Genomic DNA, 23,851 nt, shown 5'->3' with positions numbered 1-23,851 from the left:
TTAGGAGGTGCGTGCCCAAGCATGCACAGTAGAACTGAGCTGGGCGACGGCTTGTGCACCCACAGAGAGGGCTCCGTGTGCCACCTGTGGCATGTGTGCCATAGGTTGTCCATCATGGTTCATCACAGCATGAAAATGAAAAGCTCCAAAGCACCTTGGACTCAACCATTCCTCCTTTCCCAACACAAACTGGAACTGGCCATAGAGACAGAAGGAGAACCCCTGCACTACCACGCTTCAATATGGGAATTCCACCTAGGAAGTCACACAAGGTTATTGGGATCAATGGTGTTGAAATCTGCTGAGAATAAATACACTCCCCTGTTCTGACCCCCTCCTGGCCTGTGAATAAACCAAACCACAGGCTTGGCTGTTTGCCACTATTTAATGAATGCAACAACCAGTCCTTTGGCTGAAGGCCCAGGCAAACTCACATTCAAGATAATTGGTTGGCAGCAACCCAGAAGCTCCAAGAAAGCAATGCAGATAATTCCACAAGACACGGCTAGAATACAGATTTCTTCACTAATAGTTCAAACGGTTGTTTCCTGCAAATGTCCCCTCCCAACGCCTCACTTATAAACCCTCTTGGAAGGGGCCCAGGCAAAACCACCTGTGCGTAATTATCATCTATGAGACTGCTTTTGGAGTTGCTGCTTCCGTTTCTCAGCCCTACTTAATCTAGCATCAGGGACAAACTGCCTTTGATCTTCTCCACTGCTCCATGCCTCAGGTGCCTCCTGGTGGCCAACTAGCTACTCTGGTCCCTGCTCTGAGTCTGAACCCTGCCCAGGGTCCTCCACATCTTCCATGGCAGACTCATATGGTTCCTCGCTATCCGAGTCCATCAGCAGCTCAACCGGATCCTGCTGGGCCACAACACTCCCCTATCCTGGTTCCTCCAGGCAAGGGCAGCCCATTTCTCTGTTAGCATTATGTCACAGTCTGAAACCTGACAAGAAAGGATCCAGACATCTCTCTTGGGTATTCTCCAGCTGAGGTCCAACCACTACATCCACAACACTTCTTGAAAAGGAAATGTGGGAGATGAAATCATTGTCTAGGATGATTGGGTCCAGCAATCACCTCTTAAGGAAACAGCACAGCATTGACTCCTTCAAAAAGTATTCCTTTCTCAAAGACACCATGGACCTTACCAGATATCACTTTTCAAGCAACCAGCACTGTCTACTGTAGGAAGGATAAGAATCTAACAAACAGGTGGCTGGATTAGCTGTCCACTTCAATGGGAGCTAGGGCTAGTTTGTGCAACTTCCCTAAGTGAATAATATGAATAATATGAAAACATTGCTTAATTTCTGAGATGGAAGGCAAGCAATAATTAGCTTCTGGCAGGAAGGCATCCAAAGCAGAACATCTAGATTCAGTGGTATCCAAAGTAGAACATCTGTATTCAGTCACAGTTTTGTTCCACATAGCATCAACCATCTAGTTTAATGAAAAGAAGGACTAGGGGAGACATGATAGCAGTGTTCCAATATCTCAGGGGTTGCCACAAAGAAGAGGGAGTCAAACTATTCTCCAGAGCACCTGAGGGCAGGACAAGAAGCAATGGGTGGAACTGGAAATTAATCAAGGAGAGAAGCAGCCCAGAACTAAGAAGAAATTTCCCGACAGTTAGAACAATCATTCAGTGGAACAACTTGCCTCCAGAGGTTGTGAATGCTCCAACACTGGAACTTTTTAAGAGGTTGGATAACCAAGTGGTATAGAGTTTCATGCCTAAACAAGGAGTTGGACTAGAAGACCTCCAAAGTCCCTTCCAATTCTGTTATTCCATTCTATTCTATTCTATTCTATTCTATTCTATTCTTTGGGTAGATATAAACTTTCTCTTGAGAACAGGCAACAGAATTGCATTTTTAATGTGGACCAGTGTGCTCACAGTGAAAAAAAATGACAATAAAAGTTATCTTATCTTAATTAACTACTCCCAAAGGGATCTAAAATTTGATCTGCATTTAGACAATCTGGTAATGCAAGTTTTGAGAATAAATATCCATGTGTGAACATGACAGCAAGCTAGCAATTTAATCCTGCCAATGTAATTCTATAATGCCTTCACAACGTATTGAAAGGGCTTCCTCACTGTATATTTCATATTAAATAGAAGTGGGTATGTATTACTCTTATAGATATGTATTACAAAGCTATGATGTGATTACACATGCTTTCCTTCCAAAGCAGTTTTCAGCTAGTTTTCAACTAGTATATGTTCATGCCATTTAGAAAAATAAAAGGGAGCTTTCTCAGCCTTTTGTCTTTTTATAATCACCGACTTAACAGGGTTATTTTTCTGGAATTTATTTGAAAGATTTATCTAGTGGCCTTTGTTAGTTTTGATAAAGCATGCACTTGTTTGCTGAGTTTATTCAAAAAGTGACTGCATTTATTTCTTTTGCAAAACATCTGTTTAATAGAATTCCTCTGGCTACTGAAGCTGCACAGTGCCACAGTACAAGAGCCATTATGCCCTCCCATTACTATCTAAGATTGCCTAATACAGGGGTGTCAAACTCAAGGCCCAGGGCTCAGATCCAGCACACGGGGTGCTTAGATCTGGTCCATGGGAACATGGTCCTGGAAACAGCAAAGAACTGGCTTGCGGTTCTTCTGCCAGCGAAAACAGAGCTTGCAAGGCTGCACGCGCCCCTCCCGAGTTCCGTTTTTGCAAGCAGAGGGTTGCAGGAGGCCATCCCAGCTGAAAATAGAGCTCGCTCGGGCTGTTCGTGGACCCCCTGAGCTCTGTTTTCACTGACAGAGGGTTGCAGGAGGCTGTCCCAGCCAAAAATGGAGCTGGAGAGCCCGTTTACACTGGCAGAGCGCTCAGGCTGCCCCAGGCACCCCTCCAACATGAGTGACATACTGGCCACGCCCCCTGAGGTCAAACACAATCCTGATGTGACCCTCAATGAAATTGAGTTTGACACCCCTGGCCCAGTGCATGCACAATGCAATTGAAATTGTACTGCGCATGCACAGAACCAAAAAACAAGATGGTGGCACCTACATCCACTGGGAGAACTGATTTGGGGGCGTGGTAGGCCTGGGTTACTGCCGGTTCCAGAGACCCAGGCCGCCAAACCACTACTGGTTCAGCTGAGCCAGTCCAAACTGGTAGGAACTTCCCACTGCCCTGGCCTAATGAATTTGACAGGCAGAGATGTTACAAATAATCGCCTAAGCTATTTTTAAAAATACAGTGGGTTTTGTTGTATGCAGCCTGAGTAGCTGCAACATGCAATTCAAGAAGGGGTGGGGTGAAAAACAGCCAATAACAAAAAAAAGATCCCTCTGAGTTTCTGAACAGAAAGGTTCTTAACCAGTATTATCAGAGAAAGCAAAAGGATATACGAGGGAAATGATCCTTTGAAGAGAAAGTTAGCTTCAAAGCAGACTTTATATAGATTGGCCATGGTCCTTAAATACCCTTCGAGTTAAAATTAAAAACTGTCCTTCCAGACATTGCTTGAATTCCTTCAAAGCTGGACCAACCCACCTGCTCACAAAGCAATCTGTTCCAGCGTGCAGCTATTATTGTTAAGATTCTCTTAATGTTTCTTGAAACGCTCATCCCTGCCATTTCTAAGCAGCACTTCTATTCCTGCATTCCAGAAGAGAAATCTCCCCTCTCTGTGCAACAGCACTTCAGGTATTTGAAGACATATGTTTTCTCTCCTCCAGGCTACGCATATCCAGTCCTTTCAATGGCTCCTGGTAGGATATAGTTGAATCTATTTTTATCCCTTCGCTTGGAATAGCGATCTTCAAGGTGACCCACACAATATTATTAAACTATACGCTTAATATTTTTTAACTTTAAAACGAAAGTTTGGGGGCTTGTGGGAAATCATCTGAAATGCTAGGAGCAAGCTGTGGGCAAATAGGCTTTGTTCTCGGGAGATGTTAATCTACCTAAATATCATATATAAATCCTGTTTTATGGGAGTACATGACTCACTCAAGACTAAACTAAATACACAGGCTAGGTTTGTACAATGTGCACAGCAATAATGCGATTGGCTCTTTATGGACATAAGTTGGCTTCTTCTTCGTATAGAATTCAAGCCAGAATTATTTATATTAGGTATTATAACAGAAGGCTATAGCAAAGGGTCAATATACTGGATACTTCACACCCTAAGAGCAGCAAGAATGGTTTATGCACAGCAATAGAAAAGTGAAAATACCCCTTCAGAAAAGGAGATAATAAGGAAGATATTAACATGCGCAGAAATGGATAGACTAACATTAGAATTAAAAAACAAAGGAGAGACAGAATATTGTGACACATGGAATAGATTTTATCAATGACTGGAAAAACCAGGTGGAGTCGGAACATGAAAAAATTAGGCTAAGTAGACCTGAAATAAGATATTATATATGTATTAGAATGAATACATTGGTCAAAACTAATTGTATAAAACTAGCACTGTGTAAGTAGTATATATGTCAGTGTTTCTCAACCTTGGTCACCTGAAGATGCGTGGACTTCAACTCCCAGAATCCCCCAGCCAGCTGGCTGGGGGATTCTGGGAGTTGAAGTCCACGCATCTTCAGGTGGACCAAGGTTGAGAAACACTGATATATGTTATTTGTCCTTCACTTTGGTTTCTATGGCGGATGAAATGCCAGGATGGTCACACTGTGTTCGATATACTTATATATAAATAATAAAAAATATATATTTAAAAAGTTGGCTTCTGTGTGTAATATACACACAATCAGAATCAGAGGTGGGTTCCTACCGGTAGTGCTGGCTTCAAACAGAGAGCAAACTGGTTCTCTGTTTTTTTTTAAAAAGTGGGCCCGTCCGCCCGCCCCTGGGTTATACTTACCTTTATTCCAGCTTCCAAAACCCAGCTGATCTGGAGCGGCAGCTTGAATTGCTGCTCCTCAGCTTTTTTTTTTTGCTGACCAATTTTGGTTCAATTGTGCGCATGCGTGGAGCACTCATCTGGCATGCAGCACACATCTGGGGTGCAGTGTGAGTCTGTCACATGCTCAGTGAACCAGTAGTCAATGGGTTAGGGACTCACCACTGATCACAATGCGTGTCAAGCAGTGGTGGGTTTCAAAAAAATTTAGAACCTCTTCTGTAGGTGTGGTCTGCTTTGTGGGAGTGGCTTGCTGGCCATGTGACTGAGTGGGAGTGGCTTACTGGTCATGTGACTAGGTGGGCGTGGCCAACTTGTAAAATGTGGTGAAACTCACTTAACAACGCTCTTGATTAGCAACCAAAATGTTGGCTCAGAAACTCTGGCATTTGAAGCACGCAAGTGTTAAAGCTGTCAAGTTACAAGACCCTTGCACCCCTAACCCTTTAGGGAAAAAAATCCCTACGGGTTGTTCAAACTTGACAGCTTTACGACTTGTGGACTTCAACTCCCAGAATTCCTCCTCTCGCTCTTCATCTTGATGATGGGCAGATGGGTGGGGGGAGGGAGCTGGAACCGGTTCTAAATGGCACTGTAGATTTGTGGAACCTCTTCTATAGAACTGTCAGGAATCCACCCCTGGTGTCGAGATCTATATTCCATAAGGATAAGTGTTCCCTTTTATCCACCAGCATACCCCAGTATCAAGGGATGCTTTATGTTATCACCTTGGTGTATTGCATGGTTTGTATTTCCAAGTGCATATTATATATCTCAGAAAAAAATATGGGCGCAATTCTCTCACCATTTTTATATGCTAAGAATGTTCGTGGTGATTAATTTCTTTTTGATTAATAAAGATGACATGAATGCAAGTAGACCTCCCAGATGGATTTATTTAAATTTTCATCATTTATATCATGCCCACTTTAACAAATAGACTTCAGTTTCAAACACTCTTAAAACAATAAGGGTCAAATTGTCAGAATCCTTGGAAATTAAATATAAATATCATGTTTCCGTCAAAATACGACCTACCCTAAAGTAAGTCCTAGCTAGATTTTTTACACTTGTGTCCAATATAAGCCCTACTCCCCCAAATATGCTCTAATTAAAACCTTGCCCACTCCAGGGTGCATGGGTAAAAATTAGGCTAGGATGGGGAATAACTTCACAAATTTCAGCAATGGGTTCTCTGCCCGATGGCTGGGTGGGCGTGGCCATGGTGAGTGCAGCTTAGTTGGCCTCCTGCACCACAGGGGGGTGGGGCATTCCCCAGGCTCCGGAGGCTTTCCTTGAGCCTCTGGTAGGGCACTGCCTCTCCCAGGCTCCAGAGATCCTCCGGAGGCCAGAAACAAGTCCATTTCTGGCCAACATCCAGGAGGTCCATTTTCCCCCTTCCTGAGCCTCCACACAGGCCATGCACTTACCTTGCATCCAAAATGGGCCACATGGAGACTTCTGGGTGGGGTGGGGTGGAGTGAGAGGAGCCCAGTGGTGGGATATGACCGATACTCCCCAGTATGGGCAAACTGGTGTCTGCTTGGGGCACAAGGTACTATTCCAGTACCGTGCTCCAGAGGGCCCGCCCGCCCGCCCTCCTTACCGGTATTTGAGCTGATAGGGGCTTCCGCGCACATGCACAGAACATACGGCACCTGTGCAATGTTCCGGCGAGCAGCTGGAGCATCATGGGCAGTAAGTACACATGTGTGTGCTGCATGCATACTGCGTGTGTGCATGTGGTGGACGCCCGGCCCCGTTGCATTGTACCTGTTGCACCGGGATCCGGAACCCAGCACTGGAGGAGCCAGCCAGGGGTGGGATTTGAAGATTCTCCAAACGAGCCATAACATTAGCTATGGGTTCTCCCAAACCCAAGTGAACCCATAGCAGCCCACCCTTGAATCTCCCTACACAAGAATTTCTAAAGCAAATTCTCTTTCCAGCAAGAACTAGTTTAAGACAAAAACAGAATTTATTCTCTGCCTGGTACGAATTTCCATTTGCTTCCACTGCTGAAATCAAATGCTGAAAAAACTGATTCGAAAATGAAATACCCATGAAATCTAAATGAGCTGAATGCATTTTACAAAGCAGAATACATTTCAGGGAGCTTCCAGATGGAAGGCGCTTTGCTCTAACAATCAAAAGACATGCTACAGCTATTCCATCTTTTCCTCCTTAACATATTTTCTCGGTAGCAGAAAAAATGACAGGAGACATGGTGAGGAAAAGGGGATGTTGGGATGAACTATCTTTAGAAGCACCAAGACGTATAAGCTGCCCAGTCATTCTGACAGTGAAAGAAAAGGAGAGAGAGAGAGAGGAAGGGAGGGATGGAGGGAGGGAGGGAGAGAGAGAGAAAAGAAGAAGAAGAAGAAGAAGAAGAAGAAGAAGAAGAAGAAGAAGAAGAAGAAGAAGAAGAAGAAGAAGAAGAAAGAGGAAGGGAGGGAGGGAGGGAGGGAGGGAGGAAGGAAGGAAGGAAGGAAGGAAGGAAGGAAGGAAGGAAGGAAGGAAGGAAGGAAGGAAGGAAGGAAGAAGACAAAACAAAGTAACACTTAATTTTTAAATTCATCTAGGAACTTTGTCTACATCTACATCTACAGCTATAGCTACTGTACATCCATCATTTCCAACTTAGTATACAAAGCTAGTCTGGTTTAGTGGTTAACGTTGCTGGACTAGAAGCTGAGTGAGCATCAATTCTGGTCCTCCCTTATAAAAGCTGGATGTATGGCATTGGGCCACTTACTTTCTCCCAGCCATAGATTGGGATGTCAATGATATCTTTCTATGAACCAAAACTAGACCAGAGTAGAAAATTACAAACTATAGCCTTCAGTAAATAGCCTTCATAATGCAATGGATTGGTTTAGGTTAATAATATATGAAATTACTTCCTGGAGACTTCCATTTGAGTGGTATTGGGAGATGGTAAGGGGCGCAGTGGTTCAGTGGTTTGAATCCCTAGTGCCATGTAATGGAGTGAGCTTCTGTTACTTGTCCCAGCTTCTGCCAACCTAGCAGTTTGAAAGCATGTAAAAGTGCAAGTAGAAAAATAGGAACCACCTTTGGTGGGAAGGTAACAGCATTCCATGTGCCTTCAGTGTTTAGTCATGCCGGCCACATGACCGCGGAGACGTCTTCGGACAACGCTGGCTCTTCGGCTTTGAAACGGAGATGAGCACAGCCCCCTAGAGTCGGGAACGACTAGCACATATGTGCAAGGGGAACCTTTACCTTAAGGAGAAAGGAGGTGCTTTACAAAAAGGGCAAGATGGCAATGTGTGGTGTTCATATAAAAGGAAGTTATTATACTTGCCTTTTCATTCCCCTTCATGGATGCTATTGTTTAACGTCTTTGTAAATCTTTCACTTCAGTTCCATCTCAGCTTCATTCAATGTAGAGAATGAACATTTATCATTAATATGATGTTCTCATTGAAAACTTTAACTGCACTATATTCCAGCATAGGAATGTGTAAAGAACAGCAAGTTTTTTAATTAAAGTCTTTTGTTTTAATTATGAAGCACTGCATGCTTTATCAACAAAAAATTTTGGAATTGAATTGGCTGCATGAACTTGCAAACTTTTTATATCTCAGGTGAAATTACATGTAAGTATTATATAACAGGCTCTTCATACTGCAGCTAAATTGTTGACTGTCACTGCATCTGATGGCACCTGATTCCAAAGATTAAGTGTTGAGTTAGAAAATAATTTCTTTTTTTCAATCCTGAATCTCCCTGTGTTTAAATTTAAACGGATGCCATCAAGAAAACTTTCTTGTTCTATTTTTTTCCCCACATCAAATATGATTTTAGAGAACTCTATCTTGCTTTTCTTCCCTAGAGTTGTTCCAGAAGTAAAATCCAAATGCCAATTTTACTCATACAGGAGCTGCTATACCCCTTAAATGCTTTAGTTATTCTTTTTTGACCTTTTTCTCGAATGACACCTGGGCTGTCATGATAATCTAAGTTGTGTTGACCTTATTTAAACAATACACATAGATCCCTCAGCTGAAAAGAATGAGTCAAAATAACATCTAAATGTTTTCTTTCTTTGATAACTAGGAACACAGTCCCATGTATCTGACATTCTGTAGATTCAGAAACTGCAAAGGGCAATTCCTTCCAATATAATGAAGTAGAGGATTTATGCTTAATGAAGAGCATAAAAAGTTTTATTCTGCTCCAACCTGGCCTGAAACACTTGTCCATTCATCTTTTACCAGAAATAGGAAAAACAGTTAGAGTAAGGCCAAGGGAATACAGGTCATCCTCGACTTACGACCACAATTAAGCCCAAGATTTCTGTTGTTAAGTGAGACATTTGTTACATGGGTTTTGCCCCATTTTATGACTTTTCTTACCTCAGTTATTAAGTGAATCACTGCAGTTGATAAGTGAGTAACCCAGTTGTTAAGTAAATCTGGCTTCCCCCATTGACTTTGCTTGTCAGAAGGTCGCTGTTGGGACACAGCGATGGTTGTAAGTATGAATCAGTTGCCAAGCCTCCAAAATTTTGATCACATGACCGTGGGGATGCTGCAAAGGTCCTAACTGTGAAAAATGGTCATAAGCCACTTTGAATGGTCACTAAATGAACTATTGTAAGTCAAGGGCTACCTGTACAACTATCAGCAACAAAACCCATCATAGCTGAGCTATTTGAGTAACTGACGGGGGAGGGTTTAAGGTTTAAGGTTTATTAAAATTTGTATGCCGCCCACTCCCATCGGGACTCTGGGCAGCTCACAGCAAGACAGAAACAGTTTTAATTTAAAAATGGAAAAATACAATATTAAAAATTCACATCATCCATTATATCTAAGCGGGGGCTGGATATCCATCAACAGCCCCAGGCCTGCCGGAACAACCAGGTCTTAACGGCTTTACGGAAGGCCGGGAGAGTGGTAAGGGTCCGGATCTCTGCGGGTAGATTGTTCCACAGGGCCGGCGCAGCAACAGAGAAAGCCCTCCCCCGGGGAGCCGCCAACTGGCATTGTCCGGTTGATGGCACCTGGAGGAAGCCCAGCCTGTGCGATCTTGTTGGTCGTTGGGAGGTGAGTGGCAGGAGGCGGTCTCTCAGGTAGCCAGGTCCTAAACCATGTAGGGCTTTAAAAGTAATGACTAGCACCTTGAAGCGCATCCGGAGACTAATGGGGAGCCAGTGCAGCTCGCGGAGGATCGGAGGGGGAAGGATAAGGGCTCTGGATGGGTAAGTAGTTTGCTGTCCTTTCTGGGTATCAAATAAAAGAACGAAGATAAACCAGGTGCAAATAATTTAGAACAATTTAAATAATTTAGCATATGATATATCCAAATATGAGCCACAGGTACACATAAGATGCTTGTGTGATCTTCCTAACAACATACTCATGTAGAAAATGAGACACATATATACACTCATTAATATAGCATACTTGGTTTTCTCCTCCTCTTGTGACCTTCAAACATACCACTACATCTGGTTTTCCTTTCTTATCCCTATTTGGTCTATTTTTAAAATCTAGTTATTTATATATTAAGACTTGAACATTGTTTCTTACAAAACTGAGGATACTAGAAATCCAGGAAGTGTTTTAACCTCACAGGATTCCCTCCCACCCTTATATTGGATTATGCAAATCCTGTTTACAAGTTGGCAAATTCAATTTGGCTGGGTAAATTAGGCATTACTTTTAATCACATTCTACAATTTGTTTTCAGCTGCCCTTTTCACACCCATCATTGCATTAACTTCCTCGAAGTAGCCTGTTTGATTGGAAAGCAAACTTACCTCAAGACAATGTTGCTGGCGGCCATCCATCTTTGCAAGATGATTAGTTAATACGATTTCTCTAGGAAGGATAATGTGCTTGCTGCAAAACTCTGGGTGACCATATAAAGAATGTAAATTCTGATGCTTCTCTGGAGGCCTCAATTGCCTGTGAACAAATGGAAATCAGAGGGTACCCGTTGATGTCACCTTAACTCATTGGAAGCCAGTTGAAAACATCTAGCAAGTTCTCTTTAAGCTAGTGAATGGTCAACCAAATGGCAATCTTTTTTTTTTTTGTATAATTTTAGCCAATTTTATTGTATGGATTTTCTTCACAGCCAGCCTTTGATTGATAGATAGATACATAGATGATAGATAGATAGATAGATAGATAGATAGATAGATAGATAGATAGATAGATAGATAGATAGATAGATAGACAGACAGACAGACAGACAGACAGATGGACGAGAGAGAGATTGACAGAGATAGAGATAGATAGATAGATAGATAAATAGATAGATAGATAGATAGATAGATAGATAGATATCAATAGATAGAGATAGCTAATACAATACAATACAATACAATATAATACAATACAATAGCAGAGTTGGAAGGGACCTTGGAGGTCTTCTAGTCCAACCCACTGCCTAGGCAGGAAACCCTATACCATTTCAGACAGATGGCTATCCAACATTTTCTTAAAGACTTCTAATGTTGATAGATATAGATTGATTAACAGAGATAGATAGATAGATAGATAGATAGATAGATAGATAGATAGATAGATAGATAGATAGATATAGAGAGAGAGAGACAGACAGACAGACAGACAGAGACATAGTTTATTTGTACATTTTCATTTTCATTTAATATATGTAAATGTTTTGTGAATATTGTATTGTCTAGGTCAATTGCTTACATAATAGTGTTTTCCCAGCTCCTAATTCCTACTTCTATTATTTATAAAACAAATCCCATATTTGAAAGTGTTCTGTATCCTCCTTCTCTTTTATCTTTATTGCCAGTCTAGCCATTTCTTTGCACAATCTAATATTTTTTAAATTACATCTTCTTCTCTCAATGTTTCCTCATTCTTGCTGCTGTCAAAACATGCAATATTAAATACAAATTCTTCTTTTTATATTTTTCTGGTACTATACCTAACAAAATTATTTCTGGCTTATAATCGATATGTAACATTTTTTTTCTAACTATGTACATATTTTTATCCAATAATTCTTTGCTTTCACACATGTCAGCCACATGTGATAGTACTGTATATACTCAAGTATAAGCCTAGTTTTTCAGCCCACTTTTTGAGCTGAAAAAAGCCGCCTCGGCTTATACTCGAGTCAGTGAAAAATTTGCCCGAAATGGAGGAGAAAAAGGGGCGGGGCCATGCCGCTGGGTGACGCTCGTGAATGGCCCAGCGCCCCTGAGTTTCCCCTCCCTCTGTGTCAGTTTGCCGCGCAGCGTGCACCACACCATCCCCCCTCCTCACGTTCTAATGTAATGCAGGGCTATCTTACGATTCCCCTTCCTCCCCCTCCTGCCGCTCTGCAACGATGTCCCACCTCCTCCTTGTTATGGCAAGCAGCCACATAGCGATGTCCCACCTCCTCTGGTACAGTGATCCAATGATAGGAATCACTGTGCCGTGTGTCATAGGAGGCGGGACATCATCATCACAGCGGGACATCAGCATCATGAGGTGAGTGAAGTATTTCATTGAATACACCGGTATTGTGTGATAATAATTTATTATGCAGAGCAAATTTTTACAATGGCTACTGTATATTTAATGGGCACAGGCAGGCTGTATATGTTATTCAATGGGCAATGGCATTATTGGTATCTATTTTTATTTTTGAAATTTATCGGTAGCTGCTGCATTTCCCACCCTAGGCTTATACTCGAGTCAATAACTTTTCCAGTTTTTTTGTGGTAAAATTAGGTGCCTCGGCTTATATTCGGGTCGGCCTATACTCGAGTATATACGGTATTTGCCCAGTGTCTGATCCAAATGGTAACCTTTATCAACCCTTTATCATCTTTGTTGCTCTTTTTGGCACATTTTTGGGGGGTCCTGGCATACTTTTTGTATCTTGCTGACCCAGAACTGTACACAATACTTCAAGCATGGCATTATTAGTGCAATAATCATCACTTTTGTTGATAAAGAAAGTGAATTGTAAAAAAAAAAGTAAAGCACTCAATTTTGTGAAATTCTTTACATTAAAAAAAATCAACTTGGAAATTGGCAGTGAAGGAAGAGGCAAACCCAGACATTTTTGTTTCTGACCCAGGATTCCTTAAAAAGCAAGAAGCAGAGTCTTGATCCCGGCAAAACCATTTTTATATAAACAACTGTGAATTCCTTTCATTCACAGTCAGCAAGGCTTAACAAACAGTCTTTCCGAGGAATATTTATTAACATGAACCTTATCTCGTTTGGAAACCTGCCAGATAACTAGTTTCCAAAGGCAGGGCAAGGCAACACTTGGCACAGAATCTCTTATAGTCACAAACAGAACTTTCCATTCTTGGAACGACCGAATGAACAAATTGTTTCCTGCAAAAGCCCACTCCTAGTTAGCTCTTCTTTTGTGTCCTATAGGAGGGGCCAATAGCAATAGCAGTTAGACTTATATACCGCTTCATAGGGCTTTCATCCCTCTCTAAGCGCTTTACAGAGTCAGCATATTGCCCCCAACAACAATCCGGGTCCTCATTTTACCCACCTCGGAAGGATGGAAGGCTGAGTCAACCCTGAGCCAGTGAGATTTGAACAGCCGAACTGCAGAACTGCAGTCAGTTGAAGTAGCCTGCAGTGCTGCATTTAACCACTGCACCACCTCGGCTTGTCATTTCCAACATGTGGCTTTATTCTAAGTCAACCCTGCTTTCTTAGTTGTTCTTGTCTTCTGGCAGCTCTGCGTATGCGCACACTGGGAACAGGCTCCAGCTGTTCCTCTGCCTCACTCCTGTCTAGCTCCCTCTCTGCCTCTGACACAGAGCCCTCGTCTGAGCTTTCCTCAGCCCCCAGGACTGGCCCACATTCCTCGCCAACCTCCTCATTGTCTGACTCTGATGCCACAACAATTACATTCTTCTCTGTAAGACTGTAAAATCTTGTGGGGGTGCGTGGGAACGCCTAATATATTCTAATACCCTCAGGACTCTGGTTGCAGTACTATATGATTGATCTTGAGAGATGTAAGGATTTGATGAAGAGAATTGCTTTCAGTGTTTGAGAGAAATACAGTTTAGGATAGTTTGAAAAGCCCAGTACTTCAAGGTGAAAGAAAATCCTTACAAGCCAAGTATTTCTTTTATAGCAAAACAATAATAAATTATTTGCCATATGTCACATATTGGACACCCACACTGAAGCGTAAGGCTAAAGTTTCATGAAGTAATAATCTCCATGACAACCTCTTGTGGTCTTTTTCCCGAAAACGAATTGCCACCATTAACTGATTATCGCTGTATAGAAAAGCTTACCATGAAAATTGCTGTTTCCTCTTTTCTTCAAGGAACAGTGTGTTTTCAATCAACTATGTTATTTTTTTTCTCTCCTTGAGAAAAGTATACAATATGCAATGTTCTCTTTTTTAAAAATAAGCTAACAAAATTATTTGCTCCGTTGCTAAAGAGAACAGATTTCTGTGCTCCGTTGTTAAAGTTCACCACCATCTATATCTATATCCACATGAACTAGACAATTTTGCAGTCTAGTGGAAAAGAGGTTGGATGCACAGTTCTCCCAAAGGATATTCAAAAATGGATTTGCATTGTCCTGGAATAAAGTATTGACTGGAATCTCTAAGGGGTATGTCTTGGTCTAAAACTATCAATAATGTTTAACCAATGGAACCACTTGCTTCCAGAAGTAGTGGGTGCTCCATCACTGGAGGTTTTTAAGAAGTGGTTGGACAGCTATTTATCTGAAATGGCATAGGGTCTCCTGCTTGAGCAGGGGGGAGAGGGTTGGACTAGAAGATCTCCATTGTCCCTGCCAACTTTGTTATTCTCTCTTCTATATTTTTATAAATTCAGTAGAGAATGGTGTGCTGGGAATCTACCAAAATGATCCTGGTACACTTGAAAATTGGGTCAAATCCAATGTGATGATGACCAGTTGTGCATTAAGTCCAGAGGTAAAGGACTTACTAACTTATGTAAGAGTCTATAGACCATGATCTGAACACATCCAAGCAGTGTTTTGATTATATGCCATCAAGTCCTTGTCATCAATTGTCATTGAAGTGGTATAGGATTTCCTGCCTAAGCAGGGGGTTGGACTAGAAGACCTCCAAGGTCCCTTCCAACTCTGTTATTCTATTCTATCTCTAGTAACCACATAGAATTTTTTTCTATCTATCTCTAATCTGGTCTTTCTTCCAATGTGAGCTCCTCACCGTTCTCACCTGGTCCATCCATGTGGCTGCTAGTCATCTTCTTTTTCTCTTTCTGATTCTCTTTCCTTCCACCTTTCCCAGCATTAAAACCTTCTCTAGAGAGCTCGGTCTTCACATTCACGAAAATATGTTAATTTGAATCATTAATCATTTGTTGAGTGATGACTCCAGGTTGACTGTATGCATTTGTTTGTTTTCTGTGCTGTGTGATGCAGCATATGAAAAGAAGCATTTCCCGTTCAAAGGATGCAAAAAACCCACTGTACTCTACACTTCTTTACTTTGCATTTAGAGTACTTGTCAGATTATTCATGAACTGGAATAGGACATAGTAACAAGGTCAGCCAATGTATAGTCATGGCAACTGGGTCAGCCAATGGGAACTATTTGGTGACTGAGAGCCATGCCAGATAGCTCTGAGTCTGTGCAAAATAAATTAGTCTGGTCTTATCTGTATTAAGCTTGAACTCTGAACTGAAACCAATCTCTCCTCTGCCTGTTAACTACTACCACGTTGGAAGAATCCGCTGTTGGTATTGTACATTTACTTATGTGTTATTATGTATACAAAGAAGTTAATGGATCCTGCTGAATCAGTTATCTGTGTGTGCTTTCTGGATTTGATTTTTCTGCAACAAACAAACTTTGACAGTACTGTGTTCAGTTCTGGGCACCAGGTGTTAAAAGGGACATAAAGAGATTGGAGTAGGTACATTTGAAATCTACCAGATGATACCAGATCAGGAAACTAAGGGTATAGTGAAAGTTAAAGATGTTAGAAATGTTTAGCTCATAAAGAGGAGATTTAAGGAGTTGGAAGAGTTATCCAGGAATACCCGAAAGGCTGTGCAAAACACAAATTGAATCTGGGCTCTATTGAAATGAGATTTGGATCAATGCCTTGAATCTAAAAGCATGAAGATTCAGGCTGAAGCATTTCCTGACCATGAAGACTATTAGACAGTAGAACAGTCTGCCAAGGGTCTTTTTTGCCAGTGGATTTCGAACTGGGGCTAGATGGTTACTTGCTAGATATAGCCTACACTTAGCAGATTAGATAATTCAACTGATAAAATACCTTCCAATTAATACATTCTGTGATTCATCACACCCACCTGTGGCAGTCACTGGCCCATCTGCCTGCATTCCATCCGTATCACCCATCTGCCTACCCATTTTCATCTGTATGTACCAGCCACTTGCCCACCCTCTGTTCTTGTGCCCACCTGTAGCACCCACTTACACATGCGGTCATAACATCTAACTGCCTACCCACACTTGCACCCTGTCAGGGTTCCAAATAGCATCCTCAGATCAATAACAATCTGAGGGTAGAAATTCCTCAAAGTTCCAGTTTATTACAAGAGCCATGTTGGCACATCTTGGAAAACCCAAATCTGAAAGCTTCCAGGTTTTCCCCACCCAGTTGGAAGTTCAAGACCCTGCCCCAACACCCACAAGTCCATCACATGTCCAATCAGTCATTTCCATGAAGGAAGATTCCTCTCATCCACATCTGTCCAGGTGCAGGGACAAGATGACCTTGAGTCTCTGAGAAGGAATGCTATTTTGGATACATATCTCCCATGCTTCATACAATCCTCCCTCCCAGTTTCCCACAGTAGAGTATGTTTGAATATCTGGCAGGCTTAAGGCCCTCTACAAAGATGGCTTCTAAGCCTGACACACCCACTCATAAGATCCACCCACCGACACTCGCCTGAAGGGCCCACTCACCTTCCCAACTGAACTCACACCTGCGCACACCATGTTCTCTCTCTCTCTCTCTCTCTCTCTCTCTCTCTCTCTCTCTCTCTCTCTCTCTCTCTCTCTCTCTCTCCCACATTCCCTCCCCCCTCTCTCTCACACACATACAAAATCAGAGTGGGTTCCTACCGGTTCGGCCAAATAGGTAGCAACTCAGTCAGACCATACCGGTTCTATCCTGGGCAGTGCCATCTTTATTTTCTGTTCTGCACATGCGCAAAACAATTTTCATTGAAAAAATGTAATCCCCCACACACTTTTTTAATGGTGTGTGCATGCCAGTCCCAGAGAGATCCCAGAGATGGGCCATATTTCTTTGCAAAAATGGAGGCATTTTTGCCTTCCCCCGGCCCCTCTGCAGGCTTCAGCAGGGCTGGGGGAAGGTAAAAATGCCCCTGTTTTTGCATAAAACAGCCCATTTCTCCACGTTTTTCACAAAAATGGGGGCATTTTTACCTTCCCCCAGCCCTGCTGAAGCTTGCAAAGTGATCCTGCAGAGCATTCCTGGGGTCCTGGGAGGAGAATTTTTTTTTCTTACTGGGTAGTTTGGAGGCGCTCCCTTAGCTCTGGCAAGGCTGGAGACCCCCTCCCCCCCCCGGTCAAAACTTTTTGCCATTGTTTCGGTAGCCATGGCTTGGTGAGGAAGATCATGTGACTGAGTGTGGATGAGTGACATCAAGTTGACCACGCCTACTCAGTCACATGCCTCCATCTAGCCACACTCACCAACCCGGTAGTAAAAAAAATGGAAACCCACCTCTGCACACCATGTACCCTTGCTCTCTTTGGCCAAGGAGATAAAAATGATTATCCCCTGGATAACAAAATAAATAATTTCAAGACAGGGAAAGTTTACAGGCAATCTAAGAAAACATGACCGAACATTATTGCATATCCTCAGTCTCCAAGACATCAGCAAGCATGCATGAAGCTAGAAAGGCCTTCAAAGAGCCAGAAGTGATTTGAAAATGTCTAGTGCAGTCAATCAGTATTTAGTGGCTCTACTGGTTCACCATCGGATGCCTTCAAAACAAGCTTTTAACACAACTCTTAGATTGCAGCCGTTACATTTCTCATTACTAGCCGGAACATACCTCTACCATTTCCAAGCACATACACCAAACATAAAACTCTTTGAACTGCATACAAGTAAAATTTTATGTAATGTGACTAGATAACTGCTGCCTGACTTTTAAGTTTTAACCCTATAGGAATGGTTGTGGCCAAGGATAGTTTGTATAGAAATGACAGTATATCTGTCAGCCAGCTAATCGTGCATAAAAAATAAACAGTTCATTCCAGGTAACGAGAAACGAATTTTATTTTCAGTATTCATTTAATAATCTTGAGAATTATCTAAACAGAATCCATAATGTTTATTTCAGGGCTAATGGGAACAGCATAGTACACTCAGGTTTGGAAGGCATATGTACACAAATATATTCAATTTCTCTGCAGAGTTTGTTCTCTCGTTGGTTTTTAACTCTACTTCCAGATGATTCATAATCTATGTCTCTGATAGATGCCCATTATTATTTGGGAGGGGTGGGGTGTAAATTGGGTAAAGTCTAGATTGTCTGCAATGCGTGCACCACTCAACTGCATTTCTCTGGAGAAAAAGATTCTTTGTAGAGTTCACTTTATATTAAACCGCGCAGAAAAGTTTCAGAAAGTATTATTTAATTCATTGGCTTGGTTTGCCAAGCACACTAAAACATGTATTGTTTAGGCATGGTTTATTGAGTAGGTTGTACAGGTAGTGCATTTACTAATGCTTCAAAGCTACAAAGCACTGAAAAGTGAATTACAACCATATTTTCACACTTAACAACTGTTGCAACATCCCCAGGGTCATATGATCAAAATTCAGATGCTTGGCAACTGATTCATATTTATGACGTTTGCAGTGTCCCAGGGTCATGGGATCCTGCTTCTTACAAGCAAAGTCAATGGGGAAGTCAGATTCACTTAACAACTTTGTTACTAAATGAACAACTGCAGAGATTCACTCAACAACTGTGGCGAGAAAGGTCGTAAAATGGGGCAAAATTCACTTAACAAATGTCTTGCTTAGCAATAGACATGTTGGGCTAAGTTGAAGACAACCTGCAATGAGAATGAAAATGGAAAGATTTCTGATCCCACATCCACTGTTGGTTTTTCCACCCCAAAAGCCTTTGAAAGTCCCCAAGTTGACTTTTTGGGCAAGGATCCAATCTATAAGATTTGGGATGATTTAAGGATGAAAATGGGAGGATACCATCTTGAAGTAGACCACTTCCATCTCCACTTTTATACACTGAAAAATTAGCTTATTTGTTCACAGACTAGCAAATTTCAACCTCATTCTAGGTTGACAGGATGATACTAGAAGGCCTCCTACTATTTCCTAGAAAGCCAGGAAATTGAGTTAAGAACTGTGGTCCTTTCAATATTGTCCATTCTTATCTCATCATGAGATAGGACATTTGTCTCTAAGTGCCACATGCCTCTATAACAAGACTTTTGCTCACGTGCTCCTTTACATCTCTCTCTAAAAGTAGCAAACATTTACTCCATTATGTATAAATTTCCCTCACAAATGGTTGCTAATTGTCACTAATGTTAGAGGTTAACTTTGCTTTGTATCTTTTACAGAGTGTATTTTTATTGGTCAATGACCAAAATAAGGTTTCTGCCTGTCTACATATCAGTGTAATGAACCATTTAAGTCGGGGTCAATTCTATCCTGTCTTGATTTCTCCTTCACCCAACAGACATTTTGGATCCATTGATTTATGTTATCGGTCATTTCTCTGCTTAATTTGCAACCCAACGAACCACAATTTTATAGAAAGTTCTCTTAGCTCTGATCGAAATAAATCTATATATGTAAAAATGACTCTCTCTCTCTGTGTGTGTGTGTGTGTGTGTGTGTGTGTTCCAGCATAACTCTGGAATCCCTCGAGCAATTTCAACCAAACTTGGTACACAGATGACTTACTCTCTGGAAAAAAATACTGTGTTGGTAAGACACCCCAACACCCCTCGGGGTGTGTGTTCTGTTAAGATACAGGCTGTTGTGCCTTAAAATGGCTTCTACTATACTGCCGTAAAATGGATTCTACTGTACCATGTGCCATGGTAATGGCTTCACAGTACTCCACAAGGGGGCTCCCTCTGGTAAGAGGGAAAATCCAACATTAGAAATTACGTTTGGTCTGGACTTTTTCCCCTTATAAATAAATACCCGGACAATGTCGGTTATCAGCTAGTAAGAAATAAATGAGGCAGAAGGGTAAGTGGCATTTGCAGAGAATTTTTTTAAAAAAAACCTCAGTAATAGTAGCCACTTTCCTGCAGCCTGCTTAGCTAAAAAGAAAAGGCTTGCAAGGAAACCTCACCATGAGTTTTGTCTCCATTTTCATCTGCTAGCAGTCCTAATAAAGCTGGTTCAATGGAGGAATAAGCGTACACCCACCCATGCATGAACAAAGACACAAATCAATGTAGATACAAAGAGCATGACTGTGTTAATATTTTTGTAATTATTGAAGATTAAATGGAAGCTGAGCTCTTTTTGAATTATGTTTCTTGGTATGAACCTATTTAGAAATGGGACTTCTGCTCCAAGTCTTTGGTGTGCAGTTGTGCGTATGTGCCTGTGTGAGAAAGGGGAGTTTTTAAGCATGTAGGCAATAGAAATATGTTTGGGATTCAAACTAAATCTTTTATGCTGTTCAATTAGAAGAAGAACACGAACATTGTTTTTTTAAAAAAAATGTACATTAATTCCAAATGTTGAGCTTTCATTCACTGAGAATTTTAATCTTTTTACACATTTACACTGAACGGTCTTGAATGCATGATTAACAATACTGGCAATTAGCAATTTAGTCTTGAAAGGTAATTTTCTGAAAAACCAAGACAAGGCTGAATTGTAAATCAAGCCATTTCACAGGGGCTCTTTTGCTGTATGCTTTGAGTTTAAAATGTAGAGACACCAAATCATACTATTTATAAATAAATACAGCTTTAGAGATTTGTGCTTTTAATAATTGCTATGTGCAGTAGGAAAACACGAATACCTTAAAAACCAATGCAACGATGACAGATAATAAAAAAAAAAAAATCCAATAAAGAGAACATTTCCTGTGAAAGAGAATTCTGTTGAAATGCATAGTTTTAAGATCCAAATCCAAAAGCCAGCCAAATGATTGAGAATAGTACACTGCCAAAAAAAGTATTTAATAGGTTATCAGACTAGCAGCCCATGTAGTTTAGCATTGCATTTCTGAGTAGAAGACTTATACAGAAAACCATCTTATACAGAAAACCTTTTGCTTCTTGCTGCTGCCAAAAATGTTTTTTAAATATTTTTTTTATTTTTTTTAATATAATTATTCCATCTTCAATTAAACAGTGTGTTGTCTGGGTAAAAATATCTTTGTAAAACGATAATCAAAATTTACAACAATATTCATTTAATTAACATCAATTCTACAATATTAAAATGATATTAAACATAATGATCGTATTTGTTTCTCTCTCTTAACAGATCTTTTTTATTTCGCTAATCTATTTTTGTTTCCCTGTTTCTAACTTCCGTTTTTATTATCTAACCATTGATAAAATAAGCCCCATGTCATATAATAATTCAGTTTGTTCTTTCTCCTTAATTTCTAGCATTAATCTATTCATTTCTGCACATTCTAATATTTTCCTGATCGCATTCTCATCTGTGGGGATCTCTTCATTTTTCCAATTTTGTGCAAATACAATTCTAGCTTAATCATAATAATTATAATTATATGGATAATTAAATATGCATTCCCCTTACTATATTTTTCGGGTAAAATTCCCAACAAGAACATTTCTGACTTTAAATCAATATACTGCTTTATCTTTTTTTTCCAGCCATGTATGTATTTCTGCCCAATATTTTTTGTTTTTTTGTTTTTGAGCATGTCCACCACGTATGATAATATGGGCCAGGTTTCTGGTGACACTTCCAGCATTTAGCTGACTTATCTTTAAACATCTTTGCCAACCTCTCTGGCACAAAATGCCATCTATAAAACATCTTATACACATGTTCTTTGTATGCAATTGGCATTGTTAATTTATAGTTCCTATCCCACAGTTTCTGCCATTTATCTAACTATTGTATAACCAAAGTTTTGCCCATACTATTGTTGTCTCCTTTACTTGTTCTTCTTCCAATTTAATATCTAATAAGTAGTTGTACATTTTCTTTATCAATTTTTTTCCTGCCCTGTTAATATCTTGTCTAATTCTGTTAGTTAGCTGTTAGCTGCCAAAGATGTTAATGGATATCAAGAAAAAAACACCATCTAAGGCCAGAAGTGTAGAAAAAGCATTAGGAAATTTAAGGCCCAGGATGTAATTTTAGCCTGCTGAAGCAGTTTCCAAATTATGGGAAGTGAAGTGCCACGCTATTTTGCTTTGATCATACACCATCCTAAGCATTGTGTGCTATTCTGGATATCCCACTTTAAGGATTCAAATATAATGGATAAGATTTGGAGAAAGGCAGTGAAGATGATAAGGGTTAGGGTTAGGGTTAGGGTTAGACTAGAAACAAAGTTGTACCAAAACTGCTTTTTCAAGAGGCAAATGGACTTTTTTTCTCCGTTGAAGATGTTTCACTTCAGTCAGCACTGAAGCTTTTTTTTTCAAACAGTTTTTTATTTTTTTATTCTCTTACATACCATTTTAAGTATACATTCACATAATTGTGATTCTTCTTTACATTTATCATTCTTATACATTTACTATTTCATTTAATAAGTTATGATGTACAGTTTGGATTGCTTTATTTACCATCCCTTCCTCCCTTTGTAACACCTTCTTGTTTTCCCTTTCTTTTCTCCCTCCCTCCCTTCTCTACTTCCTTCCTTCCTCCTCTCCTTCTCCTTCCTTCTTCCCTTATCTTTCTCCTACTCCTGCTCTTCCTCTTCCCCTTCCTATGAATTGAAGAAGCTTCTTGAATGAGAAGTGAAACATCTTCAAGGAAAAGAATCAAAGCCTCTTGGAAAAAACACTTTGGGGACAACCATGACCTGGAGAATTGAGAATCCCCATAGACATTTAAAAACAAAGTTATATGAAGAGAGATTGAAAGAGTTGGGCAGAGAGGGAAGATTTAGCATTTTCAGAGGCTCAAGTGGTTGGTACAGAAAAGGTCAAGATTTCTTTCTCGTCCCACAGGCCAGGTTACAGAATAATGGGTTTAAATTACAAGGATGTTTCTGATTAAATGTGAGGAGAAATCTCCTACATTTAAGAGCAACAGAATCAATGGCTCAAAGAGGTGGTGAGCTCCATTTGGCTAGAGATGTTGAAGCAGAGATTTGAGAGAGTGAGAGCTCTTAGGAATACAGATATTTTAAACCCTGCACTGGACAAGGGATTCAATTTAATGGCTTAAATAACTTAAATGACCTAAAATTGTATCAGTAAGCCTTGTATTTATGTATTAAAAAACCTGATTTATTGTAAACCAGTAAATCCTCTTGACAATCTGATTATAATCTGAAAACAGAGGTAAGACCAGTATGGAAACACACTTATCATTTTGTCTAATGCACCAAATTCAGTTATAGGATAGGTGTATATTGCTCATGAGCAATAACTGTGAGAGGGATCTAGGAATCCTAGTGGACAACTACTTAAATATGAGCCAGCTGTGTACCACAGCTGCAAAAAAGACAATGTGATCCTAAATTGCATCAACAGAGGGAGAGTACCAAGGTTATATAAGTGTTAGTGCCACTTTAAACTGTCTCGGTGAGACCATACTTGGAATACTGCATCCAGTTCTGATCACCATCATACAAAAAAGGTTGAGACTCTGGAAAGACTACAGAGTAGTGCAAAAAAGGTGATTAGGGACTTGGAGGCTAAAACATACTGTCTTTTTAGGAGTATAAGATGCACCTTTTTCCCTCAGAGGCTGAAAATCTGGGTGCACCTTATACACTGAATAC

The sequence above is a fragment of the Thamnophis sirtalis genome, unplaced genomic scaffold (assembly GCF_051295495.1).
Source record: "Thamnophis sirtalis isolate CommonGarterSnake01/CBP01778 unplaced genomic scaffold, rThaSir2_p1.2 scaffold_8, whole genome shotgun sequence".
Classification (NCBI taxonomy): Eukaryota; Metazoa; Chordata; class Lepidosauria; order Squamata; family Natricidae; genus Thamnophis; species Thamnophis sirtalis.
Note: the sequence above shows the minus strand (reverse complement) of the source record.